The 12,704-nt window shown below is 32.4% G+C and overlaps 1 long non-coding RNA gene across 1 annotated transcript; it reads left to right on the top strand.

Annotated features, from left to right (window-relative positions):
- Positions 1 to 4,053: 4,053 nt before the first annotated feature.
- Positions 4,054 to 6,771, top strand: LOC120265696. Its single transcript, XR_005537723.1, has 4 exons — positions 4,054 to 4,104; positions 4,178 to 4,238; positions 5,086 to 5,190; positions 6,754 to 6,771. It is a non-coding gene; the product is annotated as an uncharacterized LOC120265696 (long non-coding RNA).
- The last annotated feature ends 5,933 nt before the right edge of the window (positions 6,772 to 12,704 follow it).

Here is a 12,704-nt window from a genome sequence, read left to right as displayed (position 1 = left end):
ATCTCTGGTATATTATAATATATGGATCAATTCATTATCACCTTCGACATTTAAAACCAGACATGGAAGACATATCAACAAGGGATTCGGAATATGCTTTTAAAGTTGACCTTTAGTCTCTAAAAGGGAAAACTCTCATATCTCAAAATATATTTTAAAGTTGACTTTACAAAAAATTTTGATTCTTTGGATAGGGGCTTTTTACTAGCCGTCTTAGCGGCTAAGGGATTCAAACCCCGATGAATATCTTGGGTCTATAGCATTCTTAGCTTTGCCGAAGCATGTATACTTATTAACAAGACTTTACATTAGTATGAAATGAACATACTAAGGGTGAAAGAGAGTCTACGGATACCTTAGCGCAATGTTCACTCACACGTTACACTCTAAGTTTCTTATAGGTGTCCCACTTGGTAATGATAGTATATGTCATATCTAATATACCAAATATTAATTGGATTGTTTTCTCAGTCTAGGGCTAGGAAGATTTGCAATTCATCAAATTGATCCTTTATCTATTTGAGGGTTCCTTGGGGCTCACTATCAATTTCCAGAAGAGCTATCTATATTCCATGAATTATGGATTCCAACCAAGCTTAGTTGCACTAGCCACCCTCAACTATGCCAGAGAGTGTCTCCCCCCTTACCTACATCGGGGTTCCACTCTACAGGTGGTGGCCAAGGTGCCAAGATTGGCTAAACCTAATTATGATGGTCTGCAACAAACTCACATCTTGGAAAGCCAATCACTTTTCTCTTAAGGGTACGTTGTCTCACTCTCCTTAATGTTGTATTGTCCTCAATCATCATCTATTGGATGTTGATGTTCAAATTACCCTCCTGGGTGATTAAGGGGATAGGCCAAACTCGAATGGACTTCCTTTGGAAAATGATGCTAGAGTAGAGCAAGAAAGACCAAGTGTTAATTAGCACTTGGACATTGAAGAATTTTCTAAGGAACACCATATATTTGGTGAACTTCCTTGTGAAATCTGTAACAACTGTGGTGTACAAAAGATGCATATAACCCATAGCTCGAAAGCCAAGGAAGCCTAGTTTTCAACCCAACAAATATTATATTAATTGGAGGCTCCTACAAAAAGTTATGGCTACTAGACTGAAGACCTGTCAAAATGACTTGTTCATGGAAACCCATCTCCCTCCTATTTCCATAGCACTCTCTTTATTTTAATTATCTCCTAACTGTGTATTAGCTTAAAACTTTTGTTTATTTTTTAGTTTCCTTATGCTTGGAGGGGTTTTCCAAGGTTTTAATACTTGGTTTGGATGCCAAAAAGTGAATAGTATTGTTTGGCTGGAGAGCAGAAGGCTGGTGCCCCTTTTCTTTGTTCTTTTCTCTCAGGTTTTGCAGGCTAGTGAGGAGAGAACCCTCTCAACTCTGTATCCCTTTGGTAGACCTGAAGGGTGGTGAGTTGCTAGCATTTTGTAGCATTTTCCCTTTTGTAACATTTCGATCAGTGGTGGATCTTTCCCTTTTGTAACATTTTCCCCGCATCTGAAAATGCCTAAACTAGGACCTAAAGGCATTCTCCTAGTAGCTTATAACAGGATTTGTAGATCTTGTTATATGCGTGGGTGGAGAATTCTTAACCTTTATGAATATAATAAGGCTGTACTAGGTAAATGGTGGTGGAATATTAGCTCAAGATAAATTACTGTTGAGCTAAAATCTTTCATTTCAACTCCGTAGCCTATGTTCCATTAACCACATAGGAGAAAATTCTTCTTTTGGGCAGGTATCACTCCACTTGTTCCATCTTTTAGAGCTTACTCCTCACATATTATATGGGACGGTGCTGCTATTTGACCCAAAGATATTTGACCCAACCTTTGTTTAGACAATTTTGATTAGACAATTTTCACAAGATTACCCTAATCCGAAAGTCTTATTTCGATCAGTCTTCCTTTCGGAGGACATTCCTTTCTTGTCTTCCATTCCAGACTACTTAAGAAACGAGGGTGACGTGAAAACCTGGTCTCTCGAGAGCAATAAGTCTTTCACTGTGAGGTCCTTCTATTAGGTTCATATCGATGGTGGACTCAGCAGGCCCTTGTACTCTCACTTTTGGAAAACTAGTTATCCACCTGAGATAACCTTATTCTGCTCATTAGCCTGGGAGGATAAAATTCTCACTCTTAACAATCTAACTAAAAAAAGTTGCAACATCCATTGTACCACAAATACTTGTGTCCTTTTCCATTACACTACTGAAACTACAAAACATCTTCTTATTACATGTAGTTTCACTGAGCATATTTTGTCTTTTTTAGACAAATTCTAGCCATTCATTCCCATCCTCATTGACTATATGAGATCTGGTCTTCTTGGATTCCCTCTTTGGAAGTCTGAGTATGGACCTTAATTATGGGACATGCTTTTGAGATCTATTTTCTGGAATTCATGGCTGGCAAGAAATAACATAATTTTTAAGTCTCATGTGCTCTAACATTCTTCAATTATTTCCAAAATCATTTATATGCTTCTCGCTTGGATATCCGCAGCTCAAGATCCACATCGGTGTCTTCCAAGCGACTCACTTCAAAATCTTAGATGCTCTCTCAACTTCCTGAGCACCAGTACGACAAACCATCCCGGCATATCGTCTTTACAACCGCTGATGGAGTAATCCTCCATAATGAAGCTGCTAGAATAAGGGCCTTGTTTCCACACAGAGGACTTCACATACTCAGTTGTTCCTTTATTTTGGTTTTGTTTTCCTTGTGTTTGTTCGGTTTAGGAGTGCATCACCTCTAGTGATTGACTCCAGCTCTTTGCTTGTTTGGTGGTTTTTCATTTTCTTATTGGTCGTTGTTTACATTTTTGGTTCTATTGTTGTCATTTTATATTTTGTTTCAAGTTCTTCTGCTTTTGTTGTAAGATTCTTGGTTGTTTGTTCCTGTTTCAATAAATTTGTAATTCATCCACTTTATTCACAAAAAACACACACACACAGGGGACTCTCTCTCTCTCTCTCTCTCTCTCTCTCTCTCTCTCTCTCAAGGTAATTGCTCAGTGAATGCATGCTCGGTATTTTGACCTTGAGCATGTCAAATTTATACTAGTCTACGATTGATTTGAAGTAGAAGAAAAAGATGAATAGGCCCTTGTTGTTGTTGTTGTTGTTTTATTTTGATGAAAGTGACTCTTAGCAAAGGGATAGGCAATTAGAAAAGTGCATTACAGTGGGTTGCAAACCTCCTAAGTATAAAGTCCCTTATCATGCAATCCTAGAGAGGAGGAAAAGTGCTCCTCACATAGACCTCCCTGTACATTGCAAGTCGATGAGTGCTGCTAAGCTAGCTAGTTCTCACCTCACTTTTTTTTGCCAGAGTTTTCTTGCAATTTATGTTTTATTGTTTAATAAAATTATAATTCATATATTTTATTTTTAAACAATAATAAATAAATTTATTTTATCCCAAATGGACATGTTATGTGTGTGAGTTATTTTCCTCTGTATTTTATCCTCATTTGTATGTTTTTTTTCTCTTTTACAAATGGGAGAACTACAGTATAGTCAAGGACTTGTGCGTAAACCGATAATTGATCATGCAACCCATAGACCCTCACCCAACAACACAGGGTTTGAGCGATAAACCATCACTCACAACCGATAGCCCATTACCACATTGTATTTAATGGGACTTGAACTCGAAAATTTTAAATTCTCACACCCACAATCGGTAATCTGGTTCTATTGGCTTTTATATTTTTTTTTAATAAAATTGTGGCTTTCTACATTATTAAAAATAATAATAACAATAAATTTATTTCAACATATTATATGCATGCCTATTTACAAAGCTTCGAATAAGATATAATCATTTCGTATAAGTATATATATATGGGAGCTAGTCATCTACAATTGTCTCTAGTTCAATCATTGGATTCAAATCCAACAGTTACAAAATCATTCATTTCTCATGAACAATAACCATAAACAGTGCTATGAGTTGTACAGTGTAAAGTGGGATATATAGTACTCTCACCAGAACCATATGATTATCATTACAATAAAGGTGTGTTTAAAAGTTATTTAGCAAGGGAATGCAGAATTTGAGGCAATCGATGTAGTCTTACAGGTGACTTTGCAGGAAATTCATTTAATGCATTTTGATTATTTTTCTGGGTTATAATTTTAACTTGATATTTTAGGGCAATCATGTACTTGAAGTGCCAAATGGCCACCGGATGCATGTCAGTTCTGGTGATTCAGGTCAGCAAAACTTTTCTGTAATTTTTGATTGAAATTGATATGCATTTTTTATATTCAACATATCCTATGGCACTTTGAACATGCAAAACTAGTCCCTGCCTATTGCAGACTAATGAACTCTCTTGCAGACTATAATAGTTCTATATTTGCAGGCTTTGTTGTCAAGCTAGAACCAATTAAAGAGGAAATGATGGATAGTGGAAGCTGGTTCTGGAAATACAAACTAAATGGAACACACATTCAGTTAGAATTGATGGAGTTGTAGACAGGCAATTAAGAATAATGATCAGTTTCTTTAACTGAGGATAGCAGTTAATAAGAATATCACCTTCACTTGCTTGAACAGAAGTTCAACCATCTTAGAGGTGTGTTTTACAAAAGTGTCTCCTTAGCTCAGTTTTGTAGCATAACAAGTACTTCTAACTCATTCTAAACCCCATATTTGAGTTGGAAGTCCAGCATTCATATTAAAGAACCATGTATGTAGTGCACTCTCCATGTTTGTGAATTATTCTCAACAGCTTCGAACTTCTTCTTTTTCCGGCATAGCTAATAATCCAGATAGCTGTTTGCTTTCTTTCACGCTAAAAATACTAGCCTTTTATGATGCCTATTTACTTAACCATGGTTTCTTTAATGTTCTACCACCAGGTTTTGTTGGTGATGCTGCTTATGGAGGATGCAATGCTGTTATTCTTCATTTATAGTACTAGTCCTTCTAGTTTGCACTTTAGAAATACCTTTCTCATGATGGTTTGCTATGTTTCTTTATCTGTCAATTGCAAAGAAGCTTGCTAACTATAAGCATTTCCTTTTGCTTGCATGATTATTCGTGCTTTGTTTTCAGGTATTTGGCTCTGCTGGTGTTATTGGAAATCCAATGGGTTTTGTAAGAAATGTTGGAGTTGGTATCAAGGATTTTCTCTCAGTTTCTAGCAAAGGAATTGTGCAGGTATGTGATATTAATCTCATATTCTCATAAGTGCTGTATTTTAACTTATAACTGATTTTTTCAGAGGCCTAGTGGTCTCTTTACTGGCATAGCTCAAGGATCAAAAAGCCTCCTTAGTAATACAATTCACGCTATTAGTAGTGCTACTACTCAGTTCAGTAAAGCTGCTCACAAGGTATAACTGCCATTCTTTTAATGAGTGATTTCCGCAGAGTTCAGGAGCTATTTACTTTTTTAAATTATACTTTATGCAGGGTATTGTTGCCTTCACATTTGATGAACATACAACCAACATGGATGGGCAGCGGAGGGGTTTAGATTCTGACAACAAAGGTCTAGTAAATGAATTCTTGGAGGTAAACGTTTATATTTGCTGTAGAAAATCCTAGAATAGTTTAGAAATCCTCATCATTTTTGTTATTATTGATTTTTGTTTTTTATGCTTTCATTCTTTTACCACATTGTACAAGATATGGCAGCTGACCATGCCATGAGTCCCAGGTAGGCACCATTGTAGTGAAATGATGTCAACTGAATTGCCCAATTAGGGAACCCTTACAATTTACAGTGTCCTGTTATTCTACAATCAATAAACTACTCATCATCTTTGCAGTAATCAAATAAGGCCTATTAGTATTTAGCACAACTGCTTCTTCACGTACTAGTGCTTCAAAAAAATTAGAAAATGAGTACCTAGCATAACTGCTTCTACTCTTGACTGCTGCACACTTTTTAAAACCTCCCATGACTTGCTGGGATGCTTGAAATATTTTCTTCTGATCAAACCCTTAGGAGGTGTTTGGTTGGCCTTTTATTTATAGCCTACTTTTGTTTTGTCTTATTATCAATTTCTTGATTATTACGTCTATTTTTCATCTATTATGCTAGTCCTATTTCCCATTTTAACTAAATTTTTTGAGTTTCGGAAGTAGATTGTTTTCAATGGATAATACGTTATCTAGAAAACAAAAGGAGAAACTGAATTGAAACTAATAACTTTTTTCCAAAGCTATTTTACAGTATGCTATACTTCCATTTCAATACAATACTCGTAAGCGATTGAGCAGTGTATGATTTACTTGTGGAGAAAATAATCTTGTGGAACTCATTATTTTCACAACATTAAGAAATATTTCTCTTTGTTCACCCATCGGTTTTCATTCACTCTCAAAATGACACATACTAATTAGCTTTACTGAAAACATAATGGATGGGCTATTTTTTCCGTCTAGACTTCAATCTTAAAGTTTGAAACTTGGCTCCATTTTTCTCGTTTGAAAGTAAGAATCTTGTCAATAAGTATATCTGCTGTATTTCAAATTTTTATGCCAGATATAGACATGTTTGCACACTTCCACTGCATATTATCTCTATGTACTCCTAAACTTCAAATCTCTTATCTTGAATTCCAGTTGTTCATTAAGCTCTAATTACTCCCACTGTCTCTGTTCATTTTTAGTTTAATTGGCGGAAAAAAGTCATTAAAAGATATATCTTGGGATGGTGATTTATGGATTTGAATGTATTTTCATTATGTTTTATCATTTGTTTATTTCTTTGTAGAGGAATTAACTATAAACCCGAGGCTCAGCAGTTTGATGTCCTTTTTGCGGGATGAATAGTTCACTGCCGGTATGAATTATCCTCATCGATCAATGAGAAAAACACATAATTGAATGAATTTGGAGCATGTGGTCAATCTTATTCATTTGTTGACTCAAGTCAAGTAACCGATAATTCTTTTCGAGCGGAGTAGATATCAATCGCATTATTGTCATTGAAAAACTGTAGATCTTATCATGATTTATATACATTTGATTAGCTATACTACATGAGGTATATCTGCAAATCCTTATATACCTGATTGAGACAATCATCTTCCACTGAAGTTCGAAGAAACCGGAACCAAAAATTTACTAAAAGGCGGTATTGAAAGCGAGATTTATAGATTTAAATATGTTTTGATTCTCAAATTTCATCTCTTGTTTGTTTCCGACTGAGGAAGTACAATCTAGGTTTGGAGAGTTACACATCATGCTTTTTCAGGTACTTTCATGGAAAAACATTTATTGTAATAATAAAAAAACATTACGGTTAATTAGTCCGGAAGAGGATGGTAGGTGGGTAGGTAACTCATGTGTCTTGTTTCCACCTTCCCCAACGCCACAAAAATACCTTGAGTTGTTTTGAGAGCCTCGAGAAGCCTAATACTTCCTGTTCCTTTTTTTTATTTAATTTAATTTTTGTTCTTTTTATATTAATCCTATCTGGACCTTTGTGTGTTTTTTTTTCTATCCTCAGATAAGATCAAGAAAAGGATATACAACTAATGTTATCAGGATCTTGTTTGTTCCCCAGCAACAAAGCTGCAATACTGAATTTTAATGTTGCATGTGGAATGGAGTTTTAATGTTGTTTTGATACAAGTGTTTGTATAGTTATACTACATGATTTCCAATGTATATATAGGGCATCTATATGTATTGTTAATTCAATAGGATGATTTTTGTTTGGTAATGCAATTAAAAAAAATTAAATTAAATTAATTTCATATAAATTATTTTTTTTCACAGACTAAACAAAAGCGTGCCGAAAACTATAACAAAAAAGTTTTATTAAAAACTGTGCCAAATACCGTGAAAAAAGTATAGTATATAAAATCATGTTAAAAATTGTGCCAAATACTGAACAATAAAACAGTGCCAAAATAGTGTCAAATGTAGAATCAAAGTCCGTGCCAAACATTGATGGCAATGGTTGGCACAATAGTAAAAACCGTGCCGAAAACAGTGACAAAGTTCGGCACGATATTAAAAAAACGGTGCCAAAATATATTTGTGACTAGTGCTATAGGCATAGTTAATTTTTGGTGCCAAATACAGTACCAAAATCAGTTTGGCACGGTTTTTAATCCCATTTCCGTGCCAATTTTACCGTGCCGATTTATGATTTTTCTTGTAGTGTTTGGATGACGGAATAGAAATGGGGGTAGGAATGGGGGTAATGAAGAGGGTAATGGGAATGGGGTAATGGAGAAAGAATGAGAATGAAAACTATGTTTGGTTAGAAGGAGTTATGTATTGAGAATGTAAAAAATAAATGGGGGATATGTGAGTCAATTACCTTTATAACCTTCCTTCAATAAGAATATATGTATATATGTTTAATGACACATAAATTTTTTTAATCATTAATGACTTCATAAAAAATTAATTAATAAGTTTATTAATTATTTTTAATTGTCAATGTATGCTTATTTTTGTAAGTAATTATTTAAATTATTTAAATATTATTTTAATTATATGTTGATTGCTACAATTATTGTTTTAAACATTTAATAAAATAATTTTTTTATAATTACTCTAGTTTTATTTAAGTAATTAATTATTTTATTAATATAATTAATAATTAAATTATATAAATTTCTCTATTTTTAAGCCAGTGGAGGTTTCATTCTTGTAATTATTTATTTAAAATAATTAAATATCGTTGCAATTATATGGTTAATTGTTATAATTATTTCTTTTAAACATTTTAACTAATAAATTTGTAAGTAATGCCAAAGAAGAACTTGAACACACCTTTGGAGGTCATGCAAGAACACAAGGAATTTTCATGGGCAAGAATGTAATTTTACATTTTATTACTGGGTATTCCCCCAATATGGGGGGAATGAGTTATGCCTTGAGGAGAGGTAATGATTTCTTTTGGCCCTCAATCATTACATGCATATCCAAACAAGAAGAAGGAAATGTGTAATCAATGATTCCCTTACCCAGGGTAATGATTGAGAGCATCCAAACGCCCCATAATACCCAAAGATATCACAACCATCCAAGCTATTTGCACACTCCCACCCCCTATTGAGAAAAAAATATAAACCAATAAACACATAGTACAATGTTTCAGTCACTGTTTATGCACTTATTTCATTATCTCATGCTCCTTCTGTGTCTATCTTTCTTCTCTATTTTCTCTCTTATTTTTTTTTATCTGCGGACATTTGTATTGACAAAGACAATAAACACCTACTAGTATATTTATCACATATGAATTATTGTCTTAAACATGCTTGTCAAGAGGTGTGCGAACATGAATTATTGCCTTGAACTCACCCTCACCTTATGGGCGCACATGTGTTAGTGTCATTAACCAGAATTAAGTGACTTTAATGTAATAACTATATTATAATTGCATTCTCTAATAGTTATTATAAAAAATAATAAGAATTTTTTTTTATTTTTTTCAAAAAAAGTAATTTTTTTATTTAAAAAATGTAATTATTTTTGAATGAATAGATATGTAAAAACTTTGTCTCATAATTTTTGATGAGCTTATAATGTTCTGCTTTTTAATTCAGGGTAAAAAGAATGAATAGTTTACTTTTAGCCAAATAAAAAAAACCGAAATATGAAAGAACTATCACTTTTTATTGTGACAACAGCATGATGATTTATACATCATTATTTTAAAATAAAAAATTGCGAGAGGATGAAATGGACATAGATCATGAATATACGGCACAATTATCAATATTGGACTAAGTCTTGTTTTGGTTAGGAAAATTGCATATACCCACACTTGAAGAGATTAACATAAAATTTGTTTATTAATAGATCAATAGTGAATTTAAACGTTAAATAAAAATTGATAACCCACTAATTTATTAAAAAAATTAAGAATAAATATAAACCATGTGCTATAAATTTTTTATTTGTTTGTTGAGCTTATATGTTGATCTTATATATGTTGTGCTTTAATTTGAGGTACAAATATGAATAGTTTATTTTAACCAGATAAAAATAACCGAAGTATAACATATTTATCACTTATTGTGATAACATCATGATGATTCATGCATCATTATTTTAAAATAAAAAAAAAATTACAAGAGATGATGAAATTGACATAGATAGGAGTTTACCACATAATTATCAATACTGGACTAAGTTTGTTTTGGTAGGAAGAATTATATGGATATAAATACACACTTGATTAGATTTACATAAAATGTTAAGCATTAATAGATCAATAGTGAATTCAATATAAGTTAAGAATAGGTACAAACGAAATGATGTGTTATACAATAGTTTTTTTTTTGGTTTGTTGAGTTTATAATAATATATGTTGTGCTTTAATTAGGAGTACAAATATGAATAGTTTACTTTTACCTAAATAAAAATAACCGTACTACGAAACACCTGTCACTTTCTATTGTGATAACAACATGATGATTTATGTATCATTATTTTAAAATAAGAAATTTGCAAGAGATGATGAAATTGACATAGATAGGAATTTACGCACAATTATCAACACTTGACCAAGTCTTGTTTCTTTAAGGAGAGTTATATATATATATATATATATACTTGATTAGATTAACATAAAACAATAAGCAACATTAGATCAACAGTGAATTTAAATTTTTTTTTTTAAATATATATATAAATCACAAATTTATTAAAGCAAAATTAATAACAGGCACAAACCAATGTGCTATATATATTTTTTTTCCTTAAGCTTACAATGTTATGCTTTAATTCAGGTACAAATATGAATGGTTTACTTTATAAACAAAAATCAAAGTATGAAAGACTGGTCACTTTTATTGCAATAACAACATAATGATTCCTGCATCATTATTTCAAAATAAAAAAATTGCAAGAGATGATGAAGTTCACATAAATCAAGAATATATACACCGCACAATTATCAACATTATTTGACTATTTTGGGGATAGAGAGTTATATATATATATATATATATGATTAGATTAACATAAGACAATAAACATTAATAAATCAACTATGAATTCAAACCTTTTTTTTTCAAATAAACTATTAATTTGTTAAAGTAAAATTAAAAATAAGTACAAACTGAATAAGCAAGTATAGACAATGAAAAACTAAAAACAAATCTAGAAATGGAAATAATTAACACAGATAAACAAAAAACATGGGTGTAAAAAGGATCTCCTATTAGAGGAAACTAAGGAAGCTCTAAAGGGAACTAACTTGCGAGTGGTATAGGGACCTAAACATATGGGTCGCACTTAATCCTATTAGAATATTGTGGAATTGAATGCTTATTCTCACCATCACGGAAGAGACCTCCAACTTTTGTCTTTTCTGACTTTAACCTATAGGAGTGTTGTCATGCCCCGAACCTAGCCCGGTTGGATCTGAAGAGCGGATCGACAAACAGTTGTAGACCCACAAGGCGTGAATCCCATAAATTTGTAAGGCCTCAGAACTTAATTCAGAGAAAATAAGAACAAACCAATGAAGTTACAAAAGTATTTTACAACTTAATATTATACAATAATATAAAAAATGAGTATTTTTCAGAAAAATTTCAAGAAAACGATAACTCTAGTGGATCCATCTTAGCACTGGTTGAACATCACTAGACTTATGCACAATAACCTTAGAGTCCAGTATCTGAAAAGATAGAAGAAGAGAGGCTGAGTAACTCGGTTACTCAGTGAGGGGTGAAAATAGGTGGAAAACTTTCAAACACTTTCAAATACAGAAGAAGCTTATTCAACCTTTCCAAAAATCAATAAAAACCACAAGTAAAGTTAGGCAAGAAACCACGCACAAGTATGAATATATAAACATAAGTTTCTAATGCATAACTTTGCAAACACTTCTCAATATTGCCATTAACCAAATACGAAATCCATAAATACAAATCTTGGAAACAAAAAAAAATTCTAGACATGATTTCAAACAAAATGTCTCAAAATTTAGTATAGATAACAGATGACCAATTATTATTACCGAATGAACACTGTACGAAACTACAGTCTCAATTTTTTAGAAATTCTTGTCGATAAGGTTAGCATTTAACCCCTACTGATAGGGTTAAGTACAGTTTATTTGGAGACTAAAACATTCAAACAAACTTGTAGTCGAAATACTAAATGTTCACAAATTTTTCTCAAATATTCCAATAAACAGAAATTCAAAATTTCAGAATCCTACTTTAAAGGAAAGTAGATAAACATCAATTAATTATAGAATTTAGTAAATAAATTACCAAATCATTAATACATACCGAATCACTCTAAAAAATCAAGAGTAAAACCATTGGATAACCAAATAAAGAAATAAGCCAGATTAAATCTGAGCAAAAAAAGGAAAATAACAGAACAAGTAAATGCACCCTCCAACACATAATTACATGATTGGTAAAATCTAATAATAACAATAATTCCAAATACAAATAACCTCAAGATTCCCATTATCAAGTTGGATGACATGCAATCATGCTTGCCAACCTAAATGCACATAAAAGCCAAGGTGCAATGCAAGATAAACACTTAGCTTATTATATTATATCTCACACTTCTCAGTATGAAAACACCTCTAAACATGCCTCATTCCATAACACATAACTCCAAAAACATACTATCAAATGCAAAGATATTTTACAGAAACAAACTTAGGACAATCTTGAATATTTTCCTTGTTTAATTCTTTCCCAAATTCAACTTACAAGAGTGAGA

Source organism: Dioscorea cayenensis, chromosome 7 (genome assembly GCF_009730915.1).
Source record: "Dioscorea cayenensis subsp. rotundata cultivar TDr96_F1 chromosome 7, TDr96_F1_v2_PseudoChromosome.rev07_lg8_w22 25.fasta, whole genome shotgun sequence".
NCBI classification, from domain to species: Eukaryota; Viridiplantae; Streptophyta; class Magnoliopsida; order Dioscoreales; family Dioscoreaceae; genus Dioscorea; species Dioscorea cayenensis.
This window is presented reverse-complemented; position numbering and strand designations above follow the sequence as displayed.